Genomic DNA, 14,844 nt, shown 5'->3' on the forward strand with positions numbered 1-14,844 from the left:
AAAATGTTATTCTAACAGTGATGGTGAAGTAGTAATTAAATTACTCACAAGTACAGAGAAGCGACTTTCATACCTGAAACATGAACACATAAATTAATTACTTCCTAATATATTAAACGGTATTGTCTATCAATCATAGCTTGATTAAGGAATAATAAACTTCAGGCTTAGTGAGTTGTTACAATAGGTTGTGCTTATTTACTAAAATAAACTAATATTGAGCTATTTAAAATGTCTTTCTAACCCACATTAACCATGGATTACAAAGACCTAACACCCGTTGCAGTGCGACCACGATCTTCAACATTATTATTGATGTATCACGATTATCATTGTTTACAACATCTCAGTGCGATCCTCGTAAGTTACAATTGAGTGTGAAATTACTTAACAATTAATTACAGAACTTCGTGCATACGTTAGCTCAGGAACACGATTTCTACACACCAATAAACCGTACGTATGCGAAGTGAAATGCAGCTAGCAAATTCATTAAACTAATATTTTAACATGAATGAAAGATTAAACGTTAACCAGGTTTCTGTTCTTGTTCCATTTTCAATCGTGGTATAAGAAACGGATATGTTATAAACAAATTTTAAATTATCTTTCCAAGTGTGTTGGTCTAATCAAAATCGTATTTTTCATTTTATTAGTGCACTTTTAAATATTTAGGAATTGTGAACTATTCTTGAAAACGTGCATAATTAGGGTTTACTTACTGTATTTATTTTCAAGAGACCTGATGAGTGTTTAGTTTAATAACTGTATGCAAATAGTGGGTGTTAAAAGTTTATATACAAATTTAAAATAAAACTTTACAGCTAGCTGAGTATTCTTGTTTAACCAATTTGTATCAGTTATAAGGAAATTATTCGTACAAACGCTGTATTCTCTCAGGATATGAGCATTATTTGTCAAACTATTTAAAAAAAAATTCACTAGTCACAACTTTAATTGCTTTTACATTTTTTTAAAGCCAGATTGCTTTTTTATATGTTAAAAATATTAAACTTAGCTTCTACTACTTTTCATCTAGTGTTACCGTATACTGTGTTAGACTTCTTGATCACTTATACTGTAACACACTACCCACTAGGAAAAATATACAAAAAGGAAGATTTCTTAGGAAATGTCAATATGCTTTAATGAGTCGTCATAGCTGGAAGTAAATTCATTATTTTAAGTATTAGTTTTTTCCCTTATGGTTTAAAACATTACGGTTCAAAAGTAATTGTAATTTATTTGATTTTCCCATTAAAAATCCATAAAATCCCGGAAGATATGATTAAAACACAACTGTTTGACTAACTTTGATTTAAATTGAATTTGCTTTTGTCCGCTCAGCTGTAACCATACAAACCAAATCAATGTAAAAATTACGGTTTAAGAGTTATTGCAATTTTTTTCACATTAAATACCATAGTTACTCCCACCGCTCAGTAAGCGGTAATAATTATTGACGAGTTAATGGGAGAAAATATGTGTCAGATTGCTGATACCCAACTCCATACATCTTGGCTGATACCGTTCATTTTACCAAACCAACCCTCTCCTGCACTTCTCTTCACTGCAATACCACCGTACGTTTCGCACACAATATCTAATCCGTCACATTGTCACCCCCGCTGAAGTCTTCACAACTTTATGAAGCTTATTGGTCGATAATCTCCAACAGAGGGTTTCTCCCCCGATTGTCAGACGTTGCAAACTTTTACCGCCACTTCTGAGGAAATTAGTTCCTCGGATGGGATTTGAATAACAAGTCCAACCTCTGTGAGTTTGGCAGCAATGTTTCATCCGATTGTCAATAAAAGTTTTTACGTCTTCGTCGGTGTTCATTTGATTAAAACTTAAACTCAAATCCTTATAGAACGATAATGATTGTGATTTAGCTGAAAGTTCTGAGGAAGGTTTTGTCCGGTATATTTAGAGTACTAATCATGTTGATTTCTAGTGTCTTACCTTTTAATTGATTTATTTCGTCTTATTCCACCAAATTAAAAAAAAAAACATTAACAATTATTGATTAAGCTATACACGCTATTTGTGGAGCAAGTCTTTTTCTCCTCACCTAAGAAATAACATTTTTTCTAGACAGGTACTAGACATGACTTAAGACATAAGCCCCTTACAAGCCAAGGCGTTGGTGTGTGACAACCTCGCACCGGCCGACCAGTAACAACAAACGTGTAACCATAAACATTGCGCAGGTGCATACGAATTAGTGCAACAGCTGTTTCAGTAGGCCGCGGCTGCGACGTTGCCACTTTTGTCTCGCCGCAGCCTTGTATTAGACAAATCCATGAAGGTCGATTCCAAACCACCTAAGTCACAACATCACCGGTAGCTAAAATCCACTGGTGATTATCTAGGATTGAACCTTACGCTCTGGGATAGAAGTCATGAGTTCCATCCACGCCAAAATATGAACGATCTCCTTGTTGAAGCAGAAATTGACTCAAACATCGAGAAAACTTAATTAAAAACTGATTTTGGTTCCTCACGATGTAATTTAATTATTGATTTGGAATACATTAATTCAGCCAATTGATTAAATTTAATACTTATCGGTCTTGTGTGTTACAAAAATGTATAAAATGCTCAAATTAATGTTTAGGAGTCCCTTTCATATTTCCAATAGCTAAAACCTAAAAGACTTATACACATTTATTGAAGAAATGATTTGCATAGTAATGAATGAATTACCAATACAGTTAGCAGAATGTTAAAATCCTTTAATTACTTCACCAATGTCTGACGATAACTTTTTATCTATGGATTCCATGAAGTACATAGTTCCTTGAAAGCTTTCTCAATCTTTCGTAATGTGTTCCAACTGTTTCCGGAATCTTAAAAATTCTATAATGACCAACCAGACCAAAGAATCCTTTACAACCGTTGCCGCTGTGCGTTTTTCCCATTGCAATTAACTACCAGTAATTAGCTGCCAATATCTCCCTAAAAAGTAATAGCAACTCCATTCCCCGTATGTATCAGTAGCTTGCGTGTATGATGATTTTTAATTTATCTCCATTATATTTTAGCTGTGTGATAGATAAAATATACAACCCGTTTGGTTTGAAGAAGAAGTCTTAAGTTGTAGGTCCATCAATCTAGATATCAATAAAGGATAGGTCCTTCAGACGGAAAGATCTTTTCTACGTACTAGAAAAACTCTTGAACACAAGTTTGACGACAATTTTACCAACCGACTTCCCCACTACCAACAAAAGGAGGAGGTTCTCAATTTGTTTGTGGCGATGTTTTTTTTTTTTCTATGTATGTTCACCAATTTCTCTGTGATTCTTTTACCGATCAGTGTGGTTCCACCCTCCAAAATAACCAGGAGAGCTTCTATTTGGTACCTTATATATTATGTTTAAGTATAATATTTGTTTCGGTGAAATATTCAACATTCATTTTGTTTACATTTGTGCAGATTGTTTACATTTGTGCAGGCAATAAATAATAATAACATTCCTACAGCTGTTAGTTAAAACCATTTAAATGAAGCTACAGACAGTTTCTTCATGAAACAGTTGCTTCATATTGATTAATAAACTATTTCTTGCCATGGAGACTAAATAAGTTACATTGAAAAAATGCATTTTGTTTTGGTGACTATAAAAAAGGTATTTCAACATTTGACCTGATTTGTGTATGATTCTGTTTTGACTATTGAATGTGAATGTTCTGACTTATAAAAACATAGTGAATAGCTGTATGATATTGACAATTTAAGGTGTATTGTGAAAACCAAAGCATTCGTAAAAGAGGTCTAAACATAAATTAGATGCAATTATTCCTTAAACGACATAAGAGGTGTGAGATTGCATAATCGTCAATCGTCTTAAAAGTGTTAAATATTTTTATTACTAAACATGTATTTGAAGACGTGGAGTGTTTATTAATATTCTTCACTGTCTATAATATTATGCCTGCTTCGGAAATGGGAAGCTGATTTGCAATTTCGACTACATCTTGAGCAAACAAAACCACCTACCCCTTACACCACTTTTAGCTGAACCAATATTTCATACACGTATTTTTCAAAGGTAATATACGTGATAACAACCAATTTTCTACTTTTAAGAGGTTTTTTAGTGCTGGTGGCTGAGGAATAACTTTCTTATTGTTCCAAAAGGCTTGAGACATTACTGTATTTCGTTTTATAATGTAGAAGTACACCAATTGCAGGAAACGATGTCTGGCATTTCAATGTCTCTAGGAAAGACATTCTTTTTTCATTAGGCCTAATGTAATGGACAACTCTTTGTTTTTTTAAAGGAAAATCCAAAAATGTTAATTTTTATACCCATTGATTATGTAAACTGAACAGGTGACTCAAGCAGTTTAAAAATAATGATTGTTCTGTGGCACTTTTGATTGTTTCAAGCAGTTTTGCTTATAAAAAAAAACTTCAAGTAATTAATATATAACAAGTTATACAGTCACTAAAAATCATGAAATAATTTATTTTTGTAAAAAATACGACCGACTTCAAAATGCTCTAAAAAGAATGAAATAATTTCAATAAAGTAAACTTTTGTATTAGGCAAGCTCACGTATTTTAAGTCGGCGCGGCTCTATGATGATTTTTGATACAAAATTGAAAGAGTGTGCCCATATTGCAGGTGACTATCTATAACTAAAGGTGTTAATCTGCATGTCTTTTTCATAGTTATGCGTTAAGTGTTATTTTATTACCGTCATCAGAGATCGGCATTATAGTGGTATTAACGAGTATCTTTAAAAAGATTATAACGCATTTAAATGTTTCTAACTTGGAAAAGTAACGTTTTAATACTAAACTAGCTTCTTTTCCCTATCATAAAATCAAACTAAATTATTTTTCTATTCATATAGAACATTTGTGTGTGTTATTTTCATAATGCATTTATTCTGAAGTAAACATAAAATACAAGAAAATATTTCCTTTAATATATAAACAAAACAGTTCAGTATGTTTTTTATATATTTATGTTATCCAGCTACAATTTATTGATTTTCAAAATACACACACAATATTTAATTTCAATCATAATTGCAGTTTGAGCCGCGCCGACTTGAAATACGTGAGCTTGCCTAATACAAAAGTTTACTTTATTGAAATTATTTCATTCTTTTTAGAGCATTTTGAAGTCGGTCGTATTTTTTTACAAAAATAAATTATTTCCATACCGATACGATGTTATAAATAGCATACTTTTCTTATATGTATTGAGTTGTTTGCACTGAAGATCAATTTGTAATACTGCTTCCTCTTCTTGTAGGGTAAAATCTTTTATTCGGTGCTGTAGAAACATACCTACAGGCAGAATATATCTATACAAAATTAACAAATATATGAATATTTAAATTCTAAATAATAGGGGTAACGCAGAAGGAGCTAAAATGACATTGTAGACACGGTGAACTCCAAAAGCAGAACTATATACTAACCATGGTTACCAACTTTGTATTACCACAAATACGATATCCTAAAATGGCAAAAATTTAACTTGATGTAGGCTACCACGATTCCACACAGAACTTGTGTATTTACCTTAAACCTAAATTGTACAGACCACAAATAGAATTATATAACTTAATAGAATTATGTTAATTTTTAACCAAAAATTGGCATACGTACCATATAAAGGGGTTCTAATTTAAAAGAGATAAATTTGAAATATCACTTTAAAATGAATTAACCTTTTCTCGATGCCATTGTCAATGAGTAACTTTCGTGTTTAGTACAGTCACATACGTAAAACTCGCAACAACAATAACACTCAAATACAAGGCAAGCCGTGTTGATAATCTTCGACGATGTCAATTTCCCTTCTGTTGAATGTTTCCAACTTTCTCGTGCTCAGGAGGAAATTACCTTTCAAAACGGATTTGAATAATAATTACTTAGCGTTTTCGTTTCAACTCGAGTTTTTTTCTTTTTTATCTTGCTTTACTAACCCTCAATATAAGTTCTGCTTACTGTGCCGGGAAAAGTATATGTATAGCTGTATATTTTAACTGTTCGCCAAACTAAAATTAAATTTAATCTAAATTTGTAGTTACCGTAAAACTTGATTTAAAAAAATTTTAATCTAGTCACTTAAAGCGTTTATAATTAGTATACAGAACACAATCCTAGTCATTTAGAGCTTCTATGAGAAAGAATAAGGTAAGCTAATAGGACAGCAGTGCCCAGCTGTCAGGAAAAAAATTGGAACCACTTGTGTATGTAAAGCGATATTTTATTTTATTTCGCTCATTAAGTTTTCTTTTAAAACTTAGTAACCACAGTACTTCGTAACTTCGTAACTTAGTTTCTTAGTAACTTGGTAACGAAGCTAGTTCCATCTGTAATTGATCATAGACCTCTAATAAATAAATAGTCTTGGATAAATTACAGTCAACCATAGTCTTTGACAAATTACAGTCAACCATAGTCTTGGATAAACTACAGTCAACCATAGTCTTGGATGAATTACAGTCAACCATAGTCTTGGATAAATTACAGTCAACCATAGTCTTGGGCGAATTACTGTCAACCATAGTCTTGGATAAATTACAGTCTACCATAGTCTTTGACAAATTACAGTCAACCATAGTCTTGGATAAACTACAGTCAACCATAGTCTTGGATGAATTACAGTCAACCATAGTCTTGGATAAATTACAGTCAACCATAGTCTTGGGCGAATTACTGTCAACCATAGTCTTGGATAAATTACAGTCTACCATAGTTTTGGATGAATTGCAGTCAACCATAGTTTTTGATAAATTACAGTCCACCATAGTCTTGGATAAATTACAGTCAACCATAGTCTTTGACAAATTACAGTCAACCATAGTCTTGGATAAACTACAGTCAACCATAGTCTTGGATGAATTACAGTCAACCATAGTCTTGGATAAATTACAGTCAACCATAGTCTTTGACAAATTACAGTCAACCATAGTCTTGGATAAACTACAGTCAACCACAGTCTTGGATGAATTACAGTCAACCATAGTCTTGGATAAATTACAGTCAACCATAGTCTTGGGCGAATTACTGTCAACCATAGTCTTGGATAAATTACAGTCTACCATAGTTTTGGATGAATTGCAGTCAACCATAGTTTTGGATAAATTACAGTCCACCATAGTCTTGGATAAATTACAGTCAACCACAGTTTGGATAAATTACAGTCAACCATAGTTTTGGATGAATAGTCTTGGGTGAATTACATTCAACCACAGTCTTGGGTAAATTACATTCAACCATAGTCTTGGATAAATTACAGTCAACCATAGTCTTAGATAAATTACAGTCAACCATAGTCTTGGATAAATTACAGTCAACCATAGTCTTGGATAAATTACAGTCAACCATAGTTTTGGATAAATTACAGTCAACCATAGTCTTGGATAAATTACAGTCAACCATAGTCTTGGATTAATTACAGTTAATAGTCTTGGATGAATTACAGTCAACCATAGTTTTGGATAAATTACAGTCAACCATAGTCTTGGATGAATTACAGTCAACCATAGTTTTGGATAAATTACAGTCAACCATAGTCTTGGATGAATTACAGTCAATGGTCTTGGATGAATTACAGTCAACCATAGTTTTGGATAAACTACAGTCAATCATAGTTTTGGATAAATTACAGACAACCATAGTTTTGAATGAATTACAATCAACCATAGTTAGTGACACAGCTGTACAAGATATCTCATTCTCATTACAAAGTGCATTGGTGTCTTGATAAGTGTAATCTGTAATACATTTTTTTAAGTCGATGAAAAAAGATGACGATCTTTTTTAATAAGAAGATGAATAAAATGCTTGTATTTTTTGGTGATTGCATTAACAAAAATTAATTAAAACAATCTAAAAATATATAAATAACTCCTCACAAATTGATCTTGTACAGTCTTATCTCAACTTAAATCTTTTTTTTAAGTAGGCCTATGTAAATTATTCCGTTCCACAAAGTTCTTTAGTGTGGTAGTTCTAAATAGTTTACGAAAATTATTAAGTTTGTACATTTTACTTAACGATTATGCTCGACTATTGGAACTTAAGTAGACATTCCATCTATATGAACCAGCAATTTCAAATTTGCTCTTTAAGAAAAGAAAATGGCTACAGTTTATGTTATATAACATATTTCATTAAGCCATTCACAGAGTTCACTACTGTAAATATTCAATTTTATCTTTCATTTTTTTTTTTTTTTATTTAAAATAAGTAGCCCATTCAATTTATCTCAGTTAAAAAGCTAAGCAAAGGTGTCCGATTGGTTATATAGTTCGGCTTAAAATCTGGATATCAATCTTGAAAAAGATTGAATCTCAACATCGTTCCTTTTATTCATTTCAATGCATTTTTGGATAACTGACACAAATACACAATAATCAAACATCTGACATGATTAAACATCATAAAGTTCAAAATTGAGTGTCAACTGTTAACTTGTTAACCCTAAATAGCCTCACTGGGATGTGAATACAAAAACAAACAAACTAACTACAAACAACTCTAAGGTTTAAGATAAACGACAATGAACATATTTTACCCAGTTAAGCTAAAGGCAAACAGTAAGGGCGACTGCAATGGTAATTTACTGGGAAACATAATTCACGAAGGTTCAATAGTTGCCATTGTTATTCAAAATCCGACCCGAAAAGCAATTTCCTAACTTAAGCCGAGCTTTGTTCGACCATAAAGGAAATTTAGAGATTGACATTAACGACGTACGTAAATTATTTAACCAAACTTATTAGCATTGAAAAATTTATGAAATTTGCTTATTTAATAAATGAGATTATAATGATATATCATATTATTTGTTTTATATCTGTAAATATTTTATATCCAAAGAGTATTTCTAAAAACAGTTTTGAATTGAGTCGATAAATTATCTTAAATTACTTACTATCTTATACCGGGTGTCCGAAACCACCCGTACACCCCTTTCAAAACGATGGAAACCTTTTCTTACAAACAAAAAAATAATACAGAACTAGCTAAATTGGGCACGGTCTACCAAATGGTGATAATTTCAAATCCAAAATCACACCGGAAGTGACTTTTTCAGACCGGAAGTTGACTTTTTTAAATGTAAACTACCAATTTTGATTACAGAATCGGATTCTACTTTGAAAAATACATAACTTTTGCCTAAATCATTTTTTTTTTTAATTGTTTTCTACCTCTAATCCCCCATTAAAGTCAATAATTTTTGGTCATTCATGTGTCAAAGTTACTCGAAACAATAATAGAGAAAAACAAATAACAAAGATTACATAAAGACATATGATGAATAGAATCAGCTGTTTATTACACCTTAGCAATTGAGTAACAGCTGGTCTACATATTGCTAAGTTTAATTTTTTTTTTATTTATTTTTACATTTGACCCCTTAAATGTAAAAACAAATGATTTATTTTTAAAATCAAATGAAATTAAGCAATGTGTAGACCAGCTGTTAATCAATTGCTAAGGTGTTTAAAATAAACAGCTGATTCTATTCATCATATGTCTTTATGTAATCTTTGTTATTTGTTTTTCTCTATTATTGTTTCGAGTAACTTTGACACATGAATGACCAAAAATTATTGACTATAATGGGGGATTAGAGGTAGAAAACAATTTTTTTCAAAAAATGTTTTAGGCAAAAGTTATGTATTTTTCAACGTAGAATCCGATTCTGTAATCAAAATTGGTAGTTTACAATTAAAAAAGTCAACTTCCGGTCTGAAAAAGCCACTTCCGGTGTGATTTTGGATTTGAAATTGTCACCATTTGGTAGACCGTGCCCAATTTAGCTAGTTCTGTATTATTTTTTGTTTGTAAGAAATGGTTTCCATCGTTTTGAAAGGGGTGTACGGGTGGTTTTGGACACCCGGTATAGTATTTTACACAGTAATTATAAACCACAGAATTGATCTGTATTTTATTGAAAGGAATTATATTATATTTCTTGAATCAAAGGAATAAAGTAGGACTTTTTTATTATGTATAACTCATTTTTGGTGAGGTTGAAACATATTTTATGTCCTTAAATACCGATTAAAATATTTAGACAAACTGTCTAAACTCTCTACCCATAATACATTCATACATGTATTTTTTCAAACTCATTAAACTCATTTGCGTTATTAAACTTTTTTATTTCATTTTAAGTTTTTCTATAACAAAATGTAAATAGGAGAATTATAATTTAAAAAAATTAAAATTAAATATCACCAATGACCCTTATAATTGTTAGTGCTAACGAATAACAACGAAACAGAAGTCAGACGAATCAAACAAATGGGCTTTTACACAACGTGCAACCCAACCTCCCTTTAATTGGACATAGAGTGAAAGTATGCGGTATTTGTAATTGTTTCGATATTAACGAACATTTCGCTCCCAAACCATTAGTCTGATGTGGCAAAAGCCTGCATCGGGTTGTAAGTTCATTAACAACGGAACATATTGACAGAATGGCTGATTACAGCTTTCACATTCTGGTGTTGATCTATTTGTGTTAAAAATTTAAGTAATCCATCACCCATACCATAGACAAAAAGAACTAAATGTAGACCGTCAGCGGTTACCATAGGTTCTGGCGCACACCACTGGGAGCGCCATGTAGTTACGACATAAGCACTGCGTAACTACAAGGCACTCCCACTGGTGTGCGCCAGAACCTATGGTAACCATGGTAACCACAGCACAGCTGACACACTATATTTAATTCTTTTTGTCTATGCCCATACTAAGAGCGAAAGTGAGTGAGATGGGCTGTTTATTTCACTCCATTGTTTTCATTGTAATTATGTAATGATTGTTTTAAATTGACTTTTAAAAGATGATTTTCAGTTAAAAGGCTTCCTAAAATCAGCAACTGTTTTTACTTTCGCGTATATAAGAAAGTATTGCTTTCTTCAAAATTTTCGAGTTTAAGTTTTTGGGCAGATATATCCGTTTTGAATAACCCAAAAAAGTAGATTTCGAAGTGATTTTTATGCGTCTTGTTTTCTGATTCTGATGATTCTGACTTTTGTGGTCTGGTTTGGATGAAACTTTGTATGTGGATCCAAGATATCTCCAGACATTTTCCATTTTTGAGAAATGTTTTACTCTTGATATTGACTTTATACCATACAACTCCTTAAGTTCTCGTAAAAATTGAATTAGGCCATCAAAAAAACTGGTCGAGCTATTTTTTTTTTTTATTGAGTATGTTTAAGTGATTTTAACTCTAAAAAATTATATCACTCCAATCGTCCTAACAAACTACGTTACAAAATTATTTAAATTTATGTGATTTACGCCATATAATATCATTAGTTACCCTAGTCTGTGGTTACTCCCACCAATTAACCATGATAATGTGTTGTTAACACGCCAATTAGAGAATGTATGAGTCAGATTTCTGATAACGTTTATTTATTTATTTTTTTTTTGTTTAAAGCGTTTTTCCTTGTAGTACGTAGACCTACTATTCTATCACCAAAAGATATTTTCATCAGCCAAAGGACAAACAACGGTAGTCAGAGAACCTTTTGTATCAGCCTGGGCGGTAAATGATTAATTCCTGATGGATTAGGAACAAATATATCTTGTTTGGCATTACGACATTGCACATTGGTAGTTTCACAAGCAAAGGTTGCCAATAGGGTACTGGTCAGGGGGCGACTATTGTACAGTTGCAACTGGTTAATGTGTCGAAACCACCCCAGACATGCAACAGTTTGGCAAGAGGAATTTAGAACTAGACCAATTGAAAGTCCATTGAAAATTCATCATTAAATAGCTTAAATTATGCTTTATATTCACATTTTTAGCACAGGGTTATTTTTTTATACAACAAAAATAACTACATCTTACGGGAGACATTCAACAGCTGATGGTACTGATGGGTAGCTGATGGTATCCCTTTTTTCTTTACTTCATTGCCGATCAGCTATATGCATCGTTCAAGTTTCTATAAGTTTTAATCTCATTGATAATTTATTAAAAGTCTGACGTAAAGTCTCTGGTAAAGATAAGGTTTTTTCGGATGCTCAAATAAAGCTTGCAAAACGCCAAGTTAAGACTTATTTGCAATAAATTCTCAAAAACTGAAAAACTCATAGATAACCATGCAACAGTGCATATCATCTGACTGGCAATGAAATAAAGAATGCAGGGATACAAAAAATGTGAGCATGTTTTGTCATGAATCAGTGTCTTATGGTACTTGTAATTTGGGTTGTGTTAAATCCTGTAGTTTACTAAAATATCATGTAATGTTTTTAATTTGAGAAAGATATTTTATAGTTCAGTCTCAATTTGAAACATAATAAAACTCGATTTGGCATTGGTTAGTATGGAATTAAAATGTATTTTATTATGTTTTTTTTATTTTTTATTCATTCGATTCAAAATGAAAATTTCCTTTATTTAAAAAAAATAAATATCACATGATTGTGGTATTACTGTAGGCCTACTCACATGAATTCGTTTTTTCAGTTTTCTTTCCCACTAAATGATGATTCGAGATAACATTGTAATTACGAAAGCTGTGTTAAATGTTTATATTTCTATATATTTTGCATTCCCAAGACTTCAAAGAAGTAAACCTTTTTAGAAGTCTCTCTAGATTTATTAATCCTATCCCGCCAAATGTCCAGGTTGTCTTACACTCAAAAACTACTTTTAGCTCACTACCGATTTGCACTTCTCATCTGTTAAATTTCCTATTTGATTAAATAATTTGGTTGGTTGAGTTCTTTTAGTGTCCGTTTATGTAATTCAGTAAAATATTTAATTTTTCATTGTTTGTGGCTCAACCCAGCTTCTATTTATAATTAAGCTGTTAATTATAAATAGCACGTGTACAATATACTGAAAGTAATAAAAATGTTAGTTCGTTTTTGCCTCCAAAAGATTACCTTTGTCAGTTTCTTCTGGTGTTCATATATTTTTCCTACAGTTACCTAACAATGTACATGTTCTCTCACTGATTTGAGAAAGCAAAGTGGCCAATTCGCTCATCAGTGAGACAATGTTGACATTGTCTCACTCTAATTACTTTGTCTCACTCCAGATTTGCAACGTGAAGGCACGAAATAGTGAGCGCGTAACATGCAGGCAATGTCGTATGCGCGCGAAATACGTTGGCAGCACTGGCTGTAAATCAGCTGGTCAGCTGTTGTACTGTTGTATTTGTCACTTCACATTAAATGTTATATTAAAAGTTCACTTCCAAGTAAAAATAGGTTATGTTTCTTCACAAATTTATTTGTTTTATGGTAACTGTAGGAAAAGTATAATGTGCAACTCGAGTTCAAAGTACAATTGCCTCACTCGAGAAACCATTCCTCACTCGCCTACGGCTCGTGAGTAAGGATTTCTCTCGAGTGAGTCAATTGCTCACTTTTCTCACTAGTTGCACAAATAACTATTTACAAACGTATTTTTTCCGGAATCTTGCTCCACCTTTTTTGTTCACCCCTAATTTCTACTACTGTAAAGTAGTTGGTTTATACTAGATCAGTTTTGTTCTTTATGTGTTGTTATGTGTAACCCTTTCGTATCTTCTTTGAATTCTCAACTCTATCTGTTTCATACTTCAATTTCTTTCTAAAAGGTCTGCCACCGAATATGTTTCCTTAATCTCTGATTATCGTAAAAAAAATCACGTAATCACCATCTTGTAACTTAGTTTTCCACCCATCTTAATACATCATTATTTACTGATAGTGGATTCCTGTTTGTATTATTATATCTCACGAATTATCTATAATCAATGCATATTGACACATTTCACGCCAGATCGCCTGATCGCACTGACCAGTGATGACGTATCCAGATCAGCTGTTGAGATAAAACAGCTGTTGGACCTCCCGTGTCGTCTTACAACATTCCTGTGTTTTTATGACGAGTCATAACATTTTAACTGATATAAAACAGCATGGCTTGTGGTTTCGTGAAGCGTTCTTATAAAGCGTAAACGATCAAAACCTCAAAATTTATATGCCCTTGGATATATGAAATATTTAATCTTCGTTTTGAGAGGGTACTAGTGACGGGGCTTCAATCGACCTAATAAAAAAATATAATGAAAGTTGGTACTAAATATATGGTTTTCGTAATGGTGGATGATTTGTTAGCCTGGTACTTATTATTTGTGCTTGTGGAGTTGTATTTCTTTAACCGTTTGCAGAATATTTAAAAAAAATAAACTTAACGATAGTTTTAGAAGACAATATTAAATGTTTTTAGAATTTTAGACAATTTCAAAATTAACATGAAACAAAGATATTCCTTTAGTTCCGTCCCAATTGTAACACCATTAGTCACACCATACCGGGCATACTCTCTAAATTGTTGTCTTTCCGAGAGAAAACCAGATCTTTGTGTAAATGAACCCGTGATGGGAAACTGGACCAGTCACTAGTGATGAGGTTCGGTTCTCATCTGTCGGCTGATGAACTGGACGTTCATTAGTTTGGACAATCACGACTCGAAACATATCTGAACTTGAAACAGTTGTTATATTATGAAAACTGGATATAACTAGCAGCATGTTGTTTGAGTAAAACCATGGTAAAACATACATAGATATCCGGAATTAAAAAAAAGGACTTCATTTTACTTTATCCAACAGTTTTACATTATCCGGTTTTTAAGAAGTATGTGTCCTCTTTAACCTTACATTTTACCACCTGTATAAGCCTCGAAGGGCTTGGTTGTACTGAACTAATACATTTTTAGTATCGCCACCTGAAGTTGGTTTCATAATCCGTTGCGCAAAAAATTATCTTGTAAATCTTTTGTTTTCTAGATAAATATTTCTACAGTTTATATGAGTTCTGAACAACCTGGTC

General features: G+C 32.3%; 1 protein-coding gene across 1 annotated transcript in view; it reads left to right on the forward strand.

Annotated features, from left to right (window-relative positions):
* Positions 1-14,844, forward strand: part of LOC128996423 (coiled-coil domain-containing protein 124) — a 463,618-nt gene that overhangs the window by 876 nt on the left and 447,898 nt on the right. The window lies entirely within an intron of this gene.

This window comes from Macrosteles quadrilineatus, unplaced genomic scaffold (assembly GCF_028750875.1).
Source record: "Macrosteles quadrilineatus isolate MER2022 unplaced genomic scaffold, UCM_ALF_1.0 Scaffold_6__1_contigs__length_79288215, whole genome shotgun sequence".
In the NCBI taxonomy this organism is placed as follows: Eukaryota; Metazoa; Arthropoda; class Insecta; order Hemiptera; family Cicadellidae; genus Macrosteles; species Macrosteles quadrilineatus.